This window comes from Myotis brandtii, unplaced genomic scaffold, assembly GCF_000412655.1.
Source record: "Myotis brandtii unplaced genomic scaffold, ASM41265v1 scaffold17, whole genome shotgun sequence".
Taxonomy (NCBI): Eukaryota; Metazoa; Chordata; class Mammalia; order Chiroptera; family Vespertilionidae; genus Myotis; species Myotis brandtii.
In genome coordinates this window covers 7,329,404-7,342,806 of record NW_005356259.1, presented here as the reverse complement: position 1 = coordinate 7,342,806, position 13,403 = coordinate 7,329,404, and the positions used below count along the sequence as shown (strand labels likewise).

The 13,403-nt window shown below is 46.1% G+C and overlaps 1 long non-coding RNA gene and 1 other non-coding gene across 2 annotated transcripts in view; both read left to right on the top strand.

Annotated features, from left to right (window-relative positions):
• The window catches only part of LOC106725538, a 12,304-nt gene extending 9,001 nt beyond the window's left edge, over positions 1–3,303 (top strand). Inside the window, exon 2 of the long non-coding RNA XR_001361423.1 lies at positions 2,696–3,303. This is a non-coding gene — a long non-coding RNA (uncharacterized LOC106725538). The remainder of the gene's footprint in view (positions 1–2,695) is intronic.
• Positions 1–13,403, top strand: part of LOC102264201 — a 128,544-nt gene that overhangs the window by 20,794 nt on the left and 94,347 nt on the right. The gene's annotated exons all lie outside the window — the stretch shown is intronic.

Genomic DNA, 13,403 nt, shown 5'->3' with positions numbered 1-13,403 from the left:
TCACTTTCCCTTCTTCTGCCGAAAATTCAGCCTGGCAGCTTTGAGGACAGGAGCCTGTGATGAACAACCATAGGCTGATCGGTAACCTGGTGTGGGCTTATAAGCAGGCCATTATATGCTCTATCCAGGGAGAATAAACTAAAACAAAAAGAACAAGAACGAGCCAGTTAGGGGTTCAAGACAGAGACTCCTGGTGACCACCAGTATCCATGTGTTCTGTCTGTAGACACAGCTCACCTGAGGATATGTTTTTATTGATTTTAAGAGAGAGAGAGAGAAAGAAAGAGAGAGAAACACTGATGTGAGAGAACCATCTATTGGTTGCCTCGCATATGCGCCTGAACTGGGGATCTAACCTGCAACCTTTTGGTGAATGGAATGACACCCCAACAAACTGAGCCACCTGGCCAGGGCAGAACATAGACATATATTTTAAAATCTAAAGATATTTATTGAAGCCAAGTCCCTCCTTGGGGTGGGCCGCCAAGGCATGGAGATAGCTCATGTCTTTTTACACACCTCGGTGAGTTTTCCTCCTGCTCCGACTGAGGTCACACTGCCTGGAAGGTGACCAGTGAGAATTGTAGCCTGGGCCCTGGAGAGTCTCCTAGTCAACACTTCAGCTTCAAACAGGAATCCATCAAGATTACCTTAGATCTGGGAGAAGTCACCTGAGTCCCCTCCCTCTTTACTTGCTTGTGGATAAGCTGATGTGGATAACTTCTTGTTCAAGTGCTCAGAGCTGGATCTGAGTCAACCAGGAGAAACAAAGAAGTGTGTCACTGCTGACACCTTTAACAAGCGCCCTGCAGCACTCCCAGCTGTCGCAAGTGTCCCCATTTCACTCCACATGCAATCTGTGGCTCCTGTCGCCTCCTCACACTGTGGGACACTTATGAAGATGTAGCAGATGGCTGTGTGTGGCAACAGTGCTCTTTCCCCACTGTGAGGAGTGGATTTCCCCCCCCATAAATTCCTTTTTATTTCATCCAAAAATAATTTTTTACTATATCAAAAGCAATGTATTGTTTTGATATTGTAGAAAAGTATAAAGGAGAAAATGTAAACCTCCCCTAATACTACACACTGAGACGGCCACTGTTAACGTTTTACGGTATTTCCTCCCCATGTTTTCCTTTGTGTGGCTTAATCCAGCGGTCCCACTGCCCAAGTACACTGATGAACCTGTGCTAAAACTTTCACATCTCCCAGGCATTCATTCCTACAGCAGCAGACCAAGCCACAAGTGGGGTGCACGACAAAGAAAAAAGCTATTCCGCCCATAAGAGACACAAACCCAGAAGGTTCCTCACCAACCAGACCTGATCTTGACACAGGCAGTTTAGGTGACATTCAGCTAGTTCCAGATGTTTATTGGAACATAGGTGATATTTACCTATAAAAACAAGATTGTAAATGGTGGTTATATGACCCAGACCCCAAAAAGCATAGTGATGAGCAATGTAACTGAGAGATCATTGATAGTAATTCTGATCGCAGATTCCTCCTAAACCCTCCTGAATTCCAGGTCCCTCTGAGACCTTGGATCTCTCTAAATCAGTGGTTCTCAACCTTCTGGCCCTTTAAATACAGTTCCTCATGTTGTGACCCAACCATAAAATTATTTTCGTTGCTACTTCATAACTGTAATGTTGCTACTGTTATGAATCGTAATGTAAATATCTGATATGCAGGATGGTCTTAGGCGACCCCTGTGAAAGGGTCGTTCGACCGCCAAAGGGGTCGCAACCCACAGGTTGAGAACCGCTGCTCTAAATGCTGAGGGTGTGTAGCTTCAGCTGGGCAGATGGCAGTGGTCAAAAGCACAGTGAGAGGACTCGGGTGGGAGAGGCATAGATAGCGTCATTCACAAGTCCTGTGCTGCTGGTTTGGGAGTCAGGGTGGAAATCATGGGCTTTGGAGTCAGTGCTGACCAGGTTCAAATCCCAGTTCTGCCTCTTACTAGCTGGGTGAGTTTGAGCAGATTGCTGAACCTCTTTGCGTTTCCAATTTTCTTATGGTTAAAAATGTGAATAATTATTCACATCCCTAGGGATTTGTGTAAAGATGAGATGAGATAGGACATCATTTCTCAGACTTGAGAAAGAGACTATCTTACAGATTCCCACTGTTGACTTAAATTATTTAAATTAGGATATTTCTTAAATATCAACAAATACTCATACTACCATAAAACCAAAGGTGGGCTTACAAATAAGTAGAAACCAAACAACAAGCCAACAAAATTAAAATTGACTAATGGGATGGATGATGTTATTTTGTAAAAATTAATGCAGCTTCTTGACATGTTAGTTTTAGTGAGCGCCAAGACGTGCTTCTTGGCACCCCGAGCCCACCATATGCCGTGCCGTGATTCCACTCGCCTACCAGCTTTCCCTAGTCTAGACATTGTACAGGGGAGAACTGGAGACTGGATGTCGCCCCTGACACATCCCATTTGCCCCTCACAGTATTCATTCTTTTTCAATTACTTGCTGGTAGAAAAGAATCAAGGAATTTCATAGGAAGTCTGCCTTTTCAGCTTCTCTTGCAGTTGAGTGGCGTCCCCCTCCAGCCTGAGCCCTGGCTTCTAGTTTGTCCCCAACCTCACATCCCTTGCTGTACTCATTCGTGTAAGCCACCAGCCCCGGTGGTGCCTCCTTAATCCACTGCCTATTCTTTCTCTAAATTTTAGTGAACACCAGGTAGACTGAACCATCAGAACAATTGCATGGCTGGCAGAGACAGACGAGAAGCAGAGGCCAGCCAGGAGTGGGAGACAGCTGCTGGGAGAAAGGCAAGCCAACATGGCCAGGAAACCTATAGCATTCAACAGACATTCCGTCCAAAAGCTGAGCTCGGCGGACGTGATGGACAATGCCCTGAGTATCTAATAGTGAAGTCAATTCAAAACAAAACTGTTTTTTTTCTTTTATGAACAGAAAGCACTTAAATAACACTCCAGTCTTCAGCAAAGCTGCAGAAAGAAACCATTCATGCAGTGTGAGTTTTAAGGCTGGCTTTCGCTTTTCAGCGGGCTCTTGGTGGCATGGTGTGAAAACGTGTGTTTCCTCCAGCTCTTCTCTGTGCAGCATGCAGACAACCCTGTCAGCGCTTTTCCTGCCAATGTTTTCCCGCCTCGCAGATCACTACATCCACTGACATTGATCTCAAGCAAACTTTAAACAAAGACGTGTCTTGTCTTTACCGCCCACTTAGCCTGCTGCTGTCTGTCTGTTGCAACATTTCTGTCTGTCCTTAGGTCTTTGGAATAAACTGACTCTGTGTTTCATCAGACCTTAAGTCTCCTCACCCGTTATCTTTGTGCCCTTTCACATTTTGATAGGCTGTGTTCAACTTTTTAATCAAGTGTTTACGGCTGGTGGCACTCCCCACGCCCCTTGCGCTTCCCAGCATTCTGGTATTTGCATGACATTAATATGCAAAGGAGATGAAATGAAACACTTCCTTATTCAGTTGAGAATTCACAGTTCTAGGGCTGGAGATGGGCTGGTGTATTTTTAATAGATTTTTATAACACCGAATTTTGCTCCTGGGTTTGAAAGCAAGAACATTCCCAGATGTTTGCCTGCCTTTATTCTATTTTTCTTCCTTCCTCTTTCTCTCTCTTGCCCTTGATGGGAATCCGGACCTACTAAACCCAAAATATGGCATCTTGGCATATTTCTTTTAATCTGAAAACAGCCAAATCAGGAAGGTCACTCTGATTCCCTCCTTCACCCCTGAAACAGGTCATAAAACCCTCATGTGGGCGGGACCTCTATTCCTAGGGGGAAAGAGTGTGGTTTTAGAACAGCCCTAATGAACAGGCCTTGCTCAGTTTCCCCCAGTTGACTACACTGACCTCATCGGAGGGACCTACCACATTCCTCCACCGTCATCGACCAGCATAAGAACACTCACGTCTGACTGGTCCTTTGGATCTTCATTTCCTTATGAAGGCTCCCAGGTCACGTAAAACACATTAAGTAAGCGTGCGTGCTTCTCTCCTGCTCATCTGTCTTTGTCAGTTTAATTTCCAGGCCCAGCCAGGGACTCCAAGAAGGTCAAGGAAAACTTTTTCCTGCCCTGCACCCTCTCTACTGTGGACTTTGCTGGATAATAATGCATCAATGTAGACTCATCCGTTGTTACAAATCCACCCTCTGGTGTAGGAGGTTAGCGGCGGGGGGAGGCTGTGGGTGTGTTTCTTTAGGGGTATATGGGAACTCTCTGTATTTTCTGCTTAATTTTGCTGTGAACCTAAAACTGCTCTTTAAAAACAGCAGTCTGCCCTAGCTGGTTTTGCTCAGTGGATAGAGCAGGGGTCCTCAAACTTTTTAAACAGGGGGCCAGTTCACTGTCCCTCAGACCGTTGGAGGGCCGGACTATAGTTTAAAAAAAACTATGAACAAATTCCTATGCACACTGCACATATCTTATTTTGAAGTAAAAAAACAACAAAACGGGAACAAATACAATATTTGTATTTGCATGTGGCCCGCGGGCCGTAGTTTGAGGACCCCTGGGATAGAGTGTCAGCCTGGGGACTGAAGGGTCCCGGGTTTGATCTGGTCAAGGGCACATGCCCCGAGTGTGGGCTCGATCCCAAGTGGGAGGCTTGCAGAAGGCAGCCAATCAATGATTCTCTCTCATCATTGATGTTTCTATCTCTCTCTCCCTTTCCCTTCCTCTTTGAAATCAATAAAAATCTATATTTTAAAAACATAAAATAAAAACAACAGTCTATCTAGTAGATAAATATTTTTAATAATTCAATATTCACCTACTCTATGATCTTGTCATTCCGTTCCTAGGTATATACACAGAACAGTGAAAATGTGTGCCCACCCTAAGACTGGGACACAAATGTTCACAGCTTTATCCAGGGGAACTGGTAACTGGACACAGCTCAGGTGTCCACCCGTGGGCAGTGGGTAAACACGCGGGGGCACTTCTCCAGGATAAGCACGCACGATGGTATGAAGGGGAGAATGATCTCCCAAAGCCTCTCGCACTCCAAGAGGAAAGGAACCTTGGCACGCTCATTCTGTGAGTGCTGCTGCCCGGCGAGGGTGAATAGGGGTGCCCTGGGCTGCTTTGGGCTGTGTCCCCACCTCCAGGGAGTGTCCCAAAGTGTAACATTGGGACAGACCCACAGGAAGTCACTTGCTTCTTTTCTGGCCCCAAAACATGCCCCAGATCCTCCCTTCAGCTTGCTCTTGTGTCCCCCACCCAAGAGGCAGGTGGAAGGAGGGTCTAGTGATCTTCTCAAGGAGCCAACAGCGAGGTCATAACTGGAGAGGAACATGGGATTGGAAAAAACTCCTGCCTCACCTCTCTCATACCCTTGCATGGGGTTCTCAAAGAATGGGAACCTATTTTAGCAATAACTGCTACATTATCAGCCTATTTTACTTACTGATGATTGTGTAACAAATCGATCCAAAATTTAGCAGCTGGAACAAAAATGATTTCCTGTTTCTTAGGATTCTGTGGGAGGAGCGGGCTAACGTGGTTCGTGTGGTGTGGGATCAAGCACTGGGAGGCCTGGAGTGGCTCATTATTGGTGGACAAAGGGTCCTCTCTACGTGGTTGCTTGAGCTTCCTCATGGCATGGCAACTAGTTTCCAAGAAGAAACACTTCAAGAGTGCATAAATTGCCAGGACTTTCTAAGGCTCAGGCCTGAGACTAGAATGGTGTCACTTTTACCACATTCTATGGCTTAAAACAGATCCCAGGGCAGCCCAAATTCAAAGGAAAGGGGCGATATAAAAGCCCGTGAACATAAGGAGGCATTACAGTCTACCTCAGGGAAATGACCCAGAGGGAGGGAGAAGAAACTTTTTTTTGGGGGGGGGGGGTGATGGGTATGTTTTTACCTTGACTGTGGGGATGGTTTCACAGGTGCTACATATATCAAACTTATCAAACGGCACACTTTCAATTTGTGCAACTTATTCGATACCAATCACACCTCAGTAACGCCATTTTTAAAAAGAAAGCCATCTACTTACAGAATAGAGAAACGGTTTAGTAAATTATGGTAGACCCATTAGGTGAAATCTTTTATAGCTATCATCAGTGATGAGAGCATGAAGTAACGCTGGGAAATGCTGATACATAGGCCAAGTGAAAAAAAGCAGTGTGAAATTCTGGGTGCACTGAACATGTTATAAACGTGTGTGTGCGCAAGGCTAGCAAGGCATCTGCCAGATGAAAATACCTTCATTAGGGAGGTAGAATACCATGCATTTCCTCCTTTCATTGTCTACATTTTCTGCCATGTTGCTGTGTTTTCTCTGTAATTCATCTCCCGATCCTTGCATTGGGCACTCACTCAATTATCAACATGTTGGGCCTCTGCAGCTCAGGCTCTGTCCATGCAGATCCTGCGTCTGTCTGTCTGTCTAAAGCACTTTGTTCCTGACACAGGGCCGCCTGCTCTGGGCCTTAGATGGGGCCGGCAATGCCGCCATGGAGCGCCGCACACTCTGTCCTCTTCAGTTTTAACAACAGGCACGCTCCCTCTCCCACCAGGAGCTGTCACCAACCTAAACAGGTCCTATTTCACAATTGCTTCCTGATGAGCCATCCCTTGCCCACTTCCCTGTGCTGCGCCCGTCTTATAAAGCCTCTGGTTGAGCAAGCTCTGTGCCTCTGAATCACTGCCAGCTGCCAGCTCCCTGACGGTCTGCCCAGCTGCTCACCCCCGTTTAGCAGAAGCGCACAAGGCTTCATGCGCCTGGCAGCATCCAAAGATAGCAAGACAGCGACTGCGGTGTCAGCTGCACTTCCCTCCTGCCCTCCATCTCTCCCTCCTTCCTGACACTATCTTTTCACAAGAGAAGGGGAAGCGTGCTATTATCCTTTCCTAGATGTCACACAATCACCAGGCAATTTCCCCACGAGATGGGCTTGGCAGACCAGTGCCAGAAATGGGGAGAGAAGAGAGTTGGGCCTTTTAATCACACCTATTGACTCCAAGTACCCATTTCACCCGCAGAGATGCTGCTTGCTGTCTGCTTCAGGCCAGGCCTGCCCCTCCGGATGGTGAGGGTGGAGAGACAGCCGATGGGAGGCTGACACTTAAAGTTTCATGGGCCAGAATGAAGTGTGAGGAGCAGGTCCATGATGAAGGAATTCAAGCCAAAGCCAGAGTGGGGCCTGCCAAGTCCCTGTCACCTGCCGGCACATGGGGTGACAGGGGGGTAGGGTGGAGATTGAGTGTGTCAGGGTGCAGGGGGCCACATCTGCATCCAGCCCAGCCGTGTCTTCTGTTGGCGAGGCTTTGGGCTGTGAGCAGGCAGCCTGAAGTCTGTCAAGCTGCTCCTCGAGGCGGCCAGGCTAAAACTCAACTCCATACGACAGAACCACCAATTTGCCATCAAACTAATTTGTTCTTAAAATGGGATTTTTTTTTCAGCAGGAGGCCTTTTTTCGGAGTTCCCTGCTTGCCCTCTGCCTCTCTCCCTTTCTTGTTGACTCCCTGCTTTAAGTTTGCATAAAACTTTTTGCAGAAGTAAGTTTTGCATGTGACACTTGCCATTTAACAGGTCCAGGGCTGCGGGACACTTGAGTGAGAGACGCCAAGGAGTGTGTGGTGGTCTGCTAGGTGGCTGCGGGGACCCTCGGCCCTTCCTCTCTCCTCTTCTCTCTCCCTGGTCACTATCAGGCAAAGAAATGCAAGCAGGGGCCCAGGTGCACACCTACGTCCCCCAGCACATTCTGGAAGGAAGTGGAATACCAAAAAGTCTTCCTTTTTGTGTTCATGATTTACATAACAAAAATGTCTCTTCTCTCTTTCTGTTTCATTATTAGACTAAATACAGTCAGTCCTCCTTACAGAGAGGTGATTGGTTCCTGGGTGCCCAAGACGATCCCCAAATCTGAGGATGCCTATATCCCTTATATAAAATGGCATCATAGTTGCATGTAATCTACACACATCCTCCCGTCTACTTTAAATCATCTCTACATTACTTATAGTGCCCAATATAATGCAAAGGTTATATAAACAATTGTCAGACAGTATATTTTAGGGGAAAATGACAAGGGAAAAAATGTCTATTTAGGATAGACACAACCGTTGTAGGCCTACCTACATAGCATCAATGTAACTTTTTTTAAAAAATATTTTTGATCAGAGGTTGGTTAAATCTGTGGATGTAGAACCCATTAATAGGGAGAGCAGACTGTATTTCAAAACAGTTGGGAGAAAGTTATGAAGCTGAACCCTCAATGATGTAAAATCCCATTTATGCCTCATCCAGAAAGCTTTCTTTGCAAGCACAACCTGGGCGACCCGAGGGAGCTAGATTTATGCCTCAAGATTACTTTTTTAAGGTTAAAAATTGCTAGTCTATTATCTAAAAAAGTGATGGTGCTTGAAATCCCTCAGACATTCTAAGCACTGGTAATAAAGGTTTTAGATTTTATTTCAACTTGTTAGAGATCCAGAGCAATAGGCTGGACCATATAACCTAGGTGTTCAGTAGGCGCTATACCTTCTACTGATGCAAGTGAATCGCGGCTGTATTTGAATGTCTTTTATGTAAAATACGGTGGTGGTAATATATGCCCCTGAGCCTTGTTTGCTGAGTGACTTCAGAGCATTCTCAAGTCTTACAAAAGAAGATTCTGGAAAACAGAACATGCCTGGTCCCTGCGCTGGTCGGGCCAATGACAAGTCCGATGGTTTTCAGAGCGCCAGTGCTATGGGTCTATAACTGTCAACATGCAGTCTTGTTTTTCTTTTATTTTTTAAAAAAATATTTTTATTGATTTCAGAGAGGGAGGGAGAGAGATAGAAACATCAATGATGAGAGAGAATCATTGATCGGCTGCCTCCTGCACACCCCACACTGGGGATTGAGCCCATAACCCAGGCAGTGTCCTGACTGAGAATCGAACAGTGACCTACTGGTTCATAGGTTGATGCTCAATCACTGAGCCACGCTGGACGGGCTAGTGTTTCTTTTATCTACCCTCCCTCAGTCGTCTTACCTGGGCATCAGATGGCAACTCCTGCACAGCTCCTGGAGGTGCCACTATGGCTGTTGCTATGTTGGCCACACTTACACATCTGCTTTACCGCCAAGCCTGTCTTTAGCCTCATTCTGAGTCTTCCGTTCTTGCAGGATTATCTTTTCTACTGCACATAAAATAAGTTGTTGACATTTCTTTTAACTGCATATGCAATAAATTCTTGCCTTTCCTCCACTGGAGAGAGAAAAAAGAAAACACAGCAGCTGAGGAAGAATCTAAAACCCTTCAAGGTCAGGCCCTGGTGAAGGAGCTCATCTCTATCTCCTCCGAGATCAAAATAAGAGGCAATTAATTTACTTGCAAGGGGCAGTGGGTAGACCTTGAAAGAACTCCCAGATAATGAGGATTTCTAAACTGGGGAGTAAATTACCTGGGTGGGATAGCATCTGCTTCCCTTGAGGTATTTAGAAGCTGGAGCAAGAGCCAAACAGAACTTCAGAACCCACGGGTTTGCGTGGAGAGAGAAGAATTAGGCTGTATCTGCTCAGAAGGATGTGGGGAGCAGCTAGTTGACTAAAATCTGTCTTTCCCCTCCTTCTATATCTTCTCAAGCAACTCAAATAAACCAGGCCAGCGGTGATAAATACCTGGCATTGTATATTTCCAAAATACTTTTGTTACTTCAGTTGGTTCTTACAGTGGCAACACCCATGAGTTAGATGGGAAATCCACGTATTATTATTGTCAGAGGAACAGGCCACCAGGATACAGTGACCTGCCCTCCCAGTTGCTTAATTAGCATCAGGGCTGGGCCTAGTCAGGGTTTCCTGATGACTTGCTCTTTCCAACTGATGTTCAAAAACTCTGAATCGGGCGAAGTATTAGGGATGATAGGGATTCCACCACAGTTTAAATTACTTTTCTGAAAAATGTTTGATGTGTTTTAAAATGGACCTAATAGTCCTGGCAGGGTTTGCTCAGTTGTTAGAGCATCAGCCTACAGACCAAAGGGTCATGGGTTTGATTCCCAGTCAAGGGCATGTAACTCAGTTGCAGGCTGGGTCAGGGTGCCTGTGGGAGGCAACCAATTGATGTGTCTCTCATCTCTCTCTATTCATCTATCTATCTATCTATCTATCTATCTATCTATCTATCTATCTATCATCTCTCCTCCCTCCCTACCACTCTCTCTAAAAATCAATGGAAAATTATCCTTGGGTGAGGAACTTAAAAAACACAAAGGACCTAATGCGGACTTTCCACCTTCTCTCCTTGTTAAGATTTGGCTGGAGGGCGGGATGGTTTGACTTCTAACTACGCTTATTAGAACTGACACAAACCGCAGATGGAACTACGTTGGGGAAAAAGAAAAACCCAGAGCGAGAGCGAGCGCTCCTCTGCCTCATTTCATGGTCTGCTTACCAGTAAGGCAGTGTCCCAGGGGCTCGACTCCAAGCCAGAAAACTCCAGGGAACTCATTGTCGGGAAGTGACAGCCTCGCTGGAGGCAGACAGGCCAGATGATCTGATTACAACTTCATCGTCCAACTGCAGTCCTGCATGGCTCCTTGCCTTGAGAAATTTCGAGTACGACTGAATTTTAAAACATAATTGAAACCTCTTTATGTCTTTCCTACGGATATGAATTCAAAGAAGGGAGTCGCTGGATCTCCATATGCAGGTTTTCTTTCCAGGGGAGTGGAGGGTGGCAGGGAGAGCTGGCAAGGAATCAGCTGCCAGTGTCCACCTTCTAATCGATTGTAACTGCTCTGCTGGCTCCCCAGCACCCCTGCCAGCAGCCTCACCTATTCTTGTTTTAGGGCACAGGTTTGTTTCAGAGAGCCAGGTATAGATCAGCAATGTCTGTGAAAACCAGGAAAATAAGTATTTATTTATTTTAATATTTTTTAATAGTATTTAACATTTTTGTAGGAAATATCAGTCTGGAGCTGGAGAAGAAGTGGTTATATTGTTCTGTTTTGAAATATACACATATCAATACACACATATTTGTGTGTATGTAAATCCCTTAGGCATACGCCCTCCCCTATATAAATAATTAAATCTGTGTGTGCCTGTGTGTGACCATACCATATACACACACACACACACACACACACACACACACACACACACACACTTTAATGTATGAGGACTCAGCAGAACTGAATTTCAGCAACTTTTTGTGTTTTTTTTCAACTAAATTATAGTCCCTTTAATTTTACCCCTTTGTAACAGATATGGGAATCCTGGCTGTGATAACAGTTTTCTTTGTTTTAATCTGAGAAAGAAAGTGTTAAAAAGACTCAACAGGCCCCAAATAGAGTCACTTGTGCTAAGCCCATGTCCCCAAACCAAGCCTAATACCTAACCTGGTTACAGTTTCAGCCTCTCCCAGGAATGTGATCTTAAACAGACAACATGGAGTTACCTGCTCAGCACTAGTCAGGTAATCTGCCTGGGAGACCTCCTACCTCCCCCTAAAGGAAGGTGGCTTTGCCTGAAGTCATTCACATTTTGCTAGTAACTTCCTCATCCTGTCCCCTTCTGCCTATAGAACTCCTCCATTCTGTACTGCGCCTCACGGGTCCTTTCTATTTGCTAGATGGGATGCTGTCATTGTGATGCTGACACCTCATATCATGCCTGACATGTGGAAGTTCTTCATAAGTACTTGTTGGACAGATGAATGCATAAATGAAAGAACAAATGGATGAGCAGAGTGGTGGTCACGGAGGGCCCAAGATGGAGGAGTAACCCACAGTAAACTCTGTAGACAACTGCTTGACCTCCTCCACAGTGCCTTGTACATAGTAGGGCAGCTCAACCAGTGTTACATGAGACTATAACTGATGGTTTACCCTCTTCCTACTGGGGTCATTTCTGCAGACTTTCCCGCAGCAGGCAGGTGCATACCCTGGTGGCAGACCATGTGCAAGAACTGTAATCATGGCCACTGCAATAGGAACCTGTGTGAGCTGGGGTATCGGTTTGTCACAAAAAAAAAAAGAAAGCAAACAAAGTAAGAATGGCTTTTAAAAAAAACAACTAAACGTTGATCTCTTTCTAATGTACAAGAAATCTAGAGGCAGGCAGCCCAGAGTTGCAAGGGAGCGCTCTGGTGTCAGGGACCCAGGGTTCTTCTACCTTTTTGCTCTGTCATAAGCGGCATCCATTCCCAAGGTCACTTCATGGTCCAAAACGGCTCCAGGTGGTCCAGTCATTTAATAAGGATCCCAGCAAGCAGGAAGAAGGAGGAGGAGGAGGAGGAGGAGGGGGAGGAAAAAGGCATGGTCCCTCTCCAGAAGTTGCACGTATGACCTCTGCTGATGTCCCATTGGCCAGAATTTTATTAAGGGAGCCTGACAAATATGGTTTCTATTTTGGGGTACCTTGTTCTCAGCTATTGATTAGGGGCTCTGTTCCTGTAGAAGAAGGGAAGAAATGACATCAGGAAACAACTGGCAACTTCTGCCACTCAGATGTCCTCAGCCGTCCTATCACTAGCCCACCTGAGCCTCACTGAGCGAGCAGCATCCACTCTGACAATACAGGGAAAGTCATGGTCACAGTGGCTTCCAGTGAACCAGGTGCTTGGCCTGCTGCTGATAAGCACAGCCCAAGGGAGGGCACACTTCTCTAGTTCAGTGGTCGGCAAACTGCGGCTCATGAGCCACATGCGGCTCTTTGGCCCCTTGAGTGTGGCCATGAAGTTTCAATCGCACTGTACGTGCAGGCCCGCACGTGGTATTTTGTGGAAGAGCCACACTCAAGGGGCCGCAGTTTGCCGACCACTGCTCTAGTTGACCCTTTAATGGACATTTTATTTCCAGCACCATCTCTGCTGTTGTCCCAGGGGTGACCTGGTTCACGGCTCTCTGCCCAGCAGGGCTGCATCACAAACTGCAAGTCAGCATCTTTCCTGCTGCGGTGATTGCTTATGTCCTGCAGATCCTGGCTGACTGTGACATTCAAGTCATCAGCGAAATCAAGACGTGCCTGGGAGGATTCTAATTATATAAATGAGGAAAGAACTGGAAGAGGAAAAAGTGTCAGAATATTTGAGTCACCCTTGTGAGGCCACAGGGTGCTGTCCTTTCTGACATTACCATGGGACCGGGAGACCACGAGATTTGGGAGAAGAACAGCAATGACTGGACACTTTAGAGCAAAGGGAAAGGAATGGTTCTGTGTGTGTGTGTGTGTGTGTGTGTGTGTGTGTGTATAGATGATACGAAGCAAATAATAATCCTATTAGCAGCTACCACTTAGGTAGGTACTGTACAAGCCCTTGTGATTACCAGCATTCAAGACAGTCCTCAATGATGCTTGCTTCCTGGCACTGCTGCCCTTGTATAGCCCCCTCCCATATTGAATGAGGGCTGGCCTGTATGACCAATAGAGTGCAGTGGAGG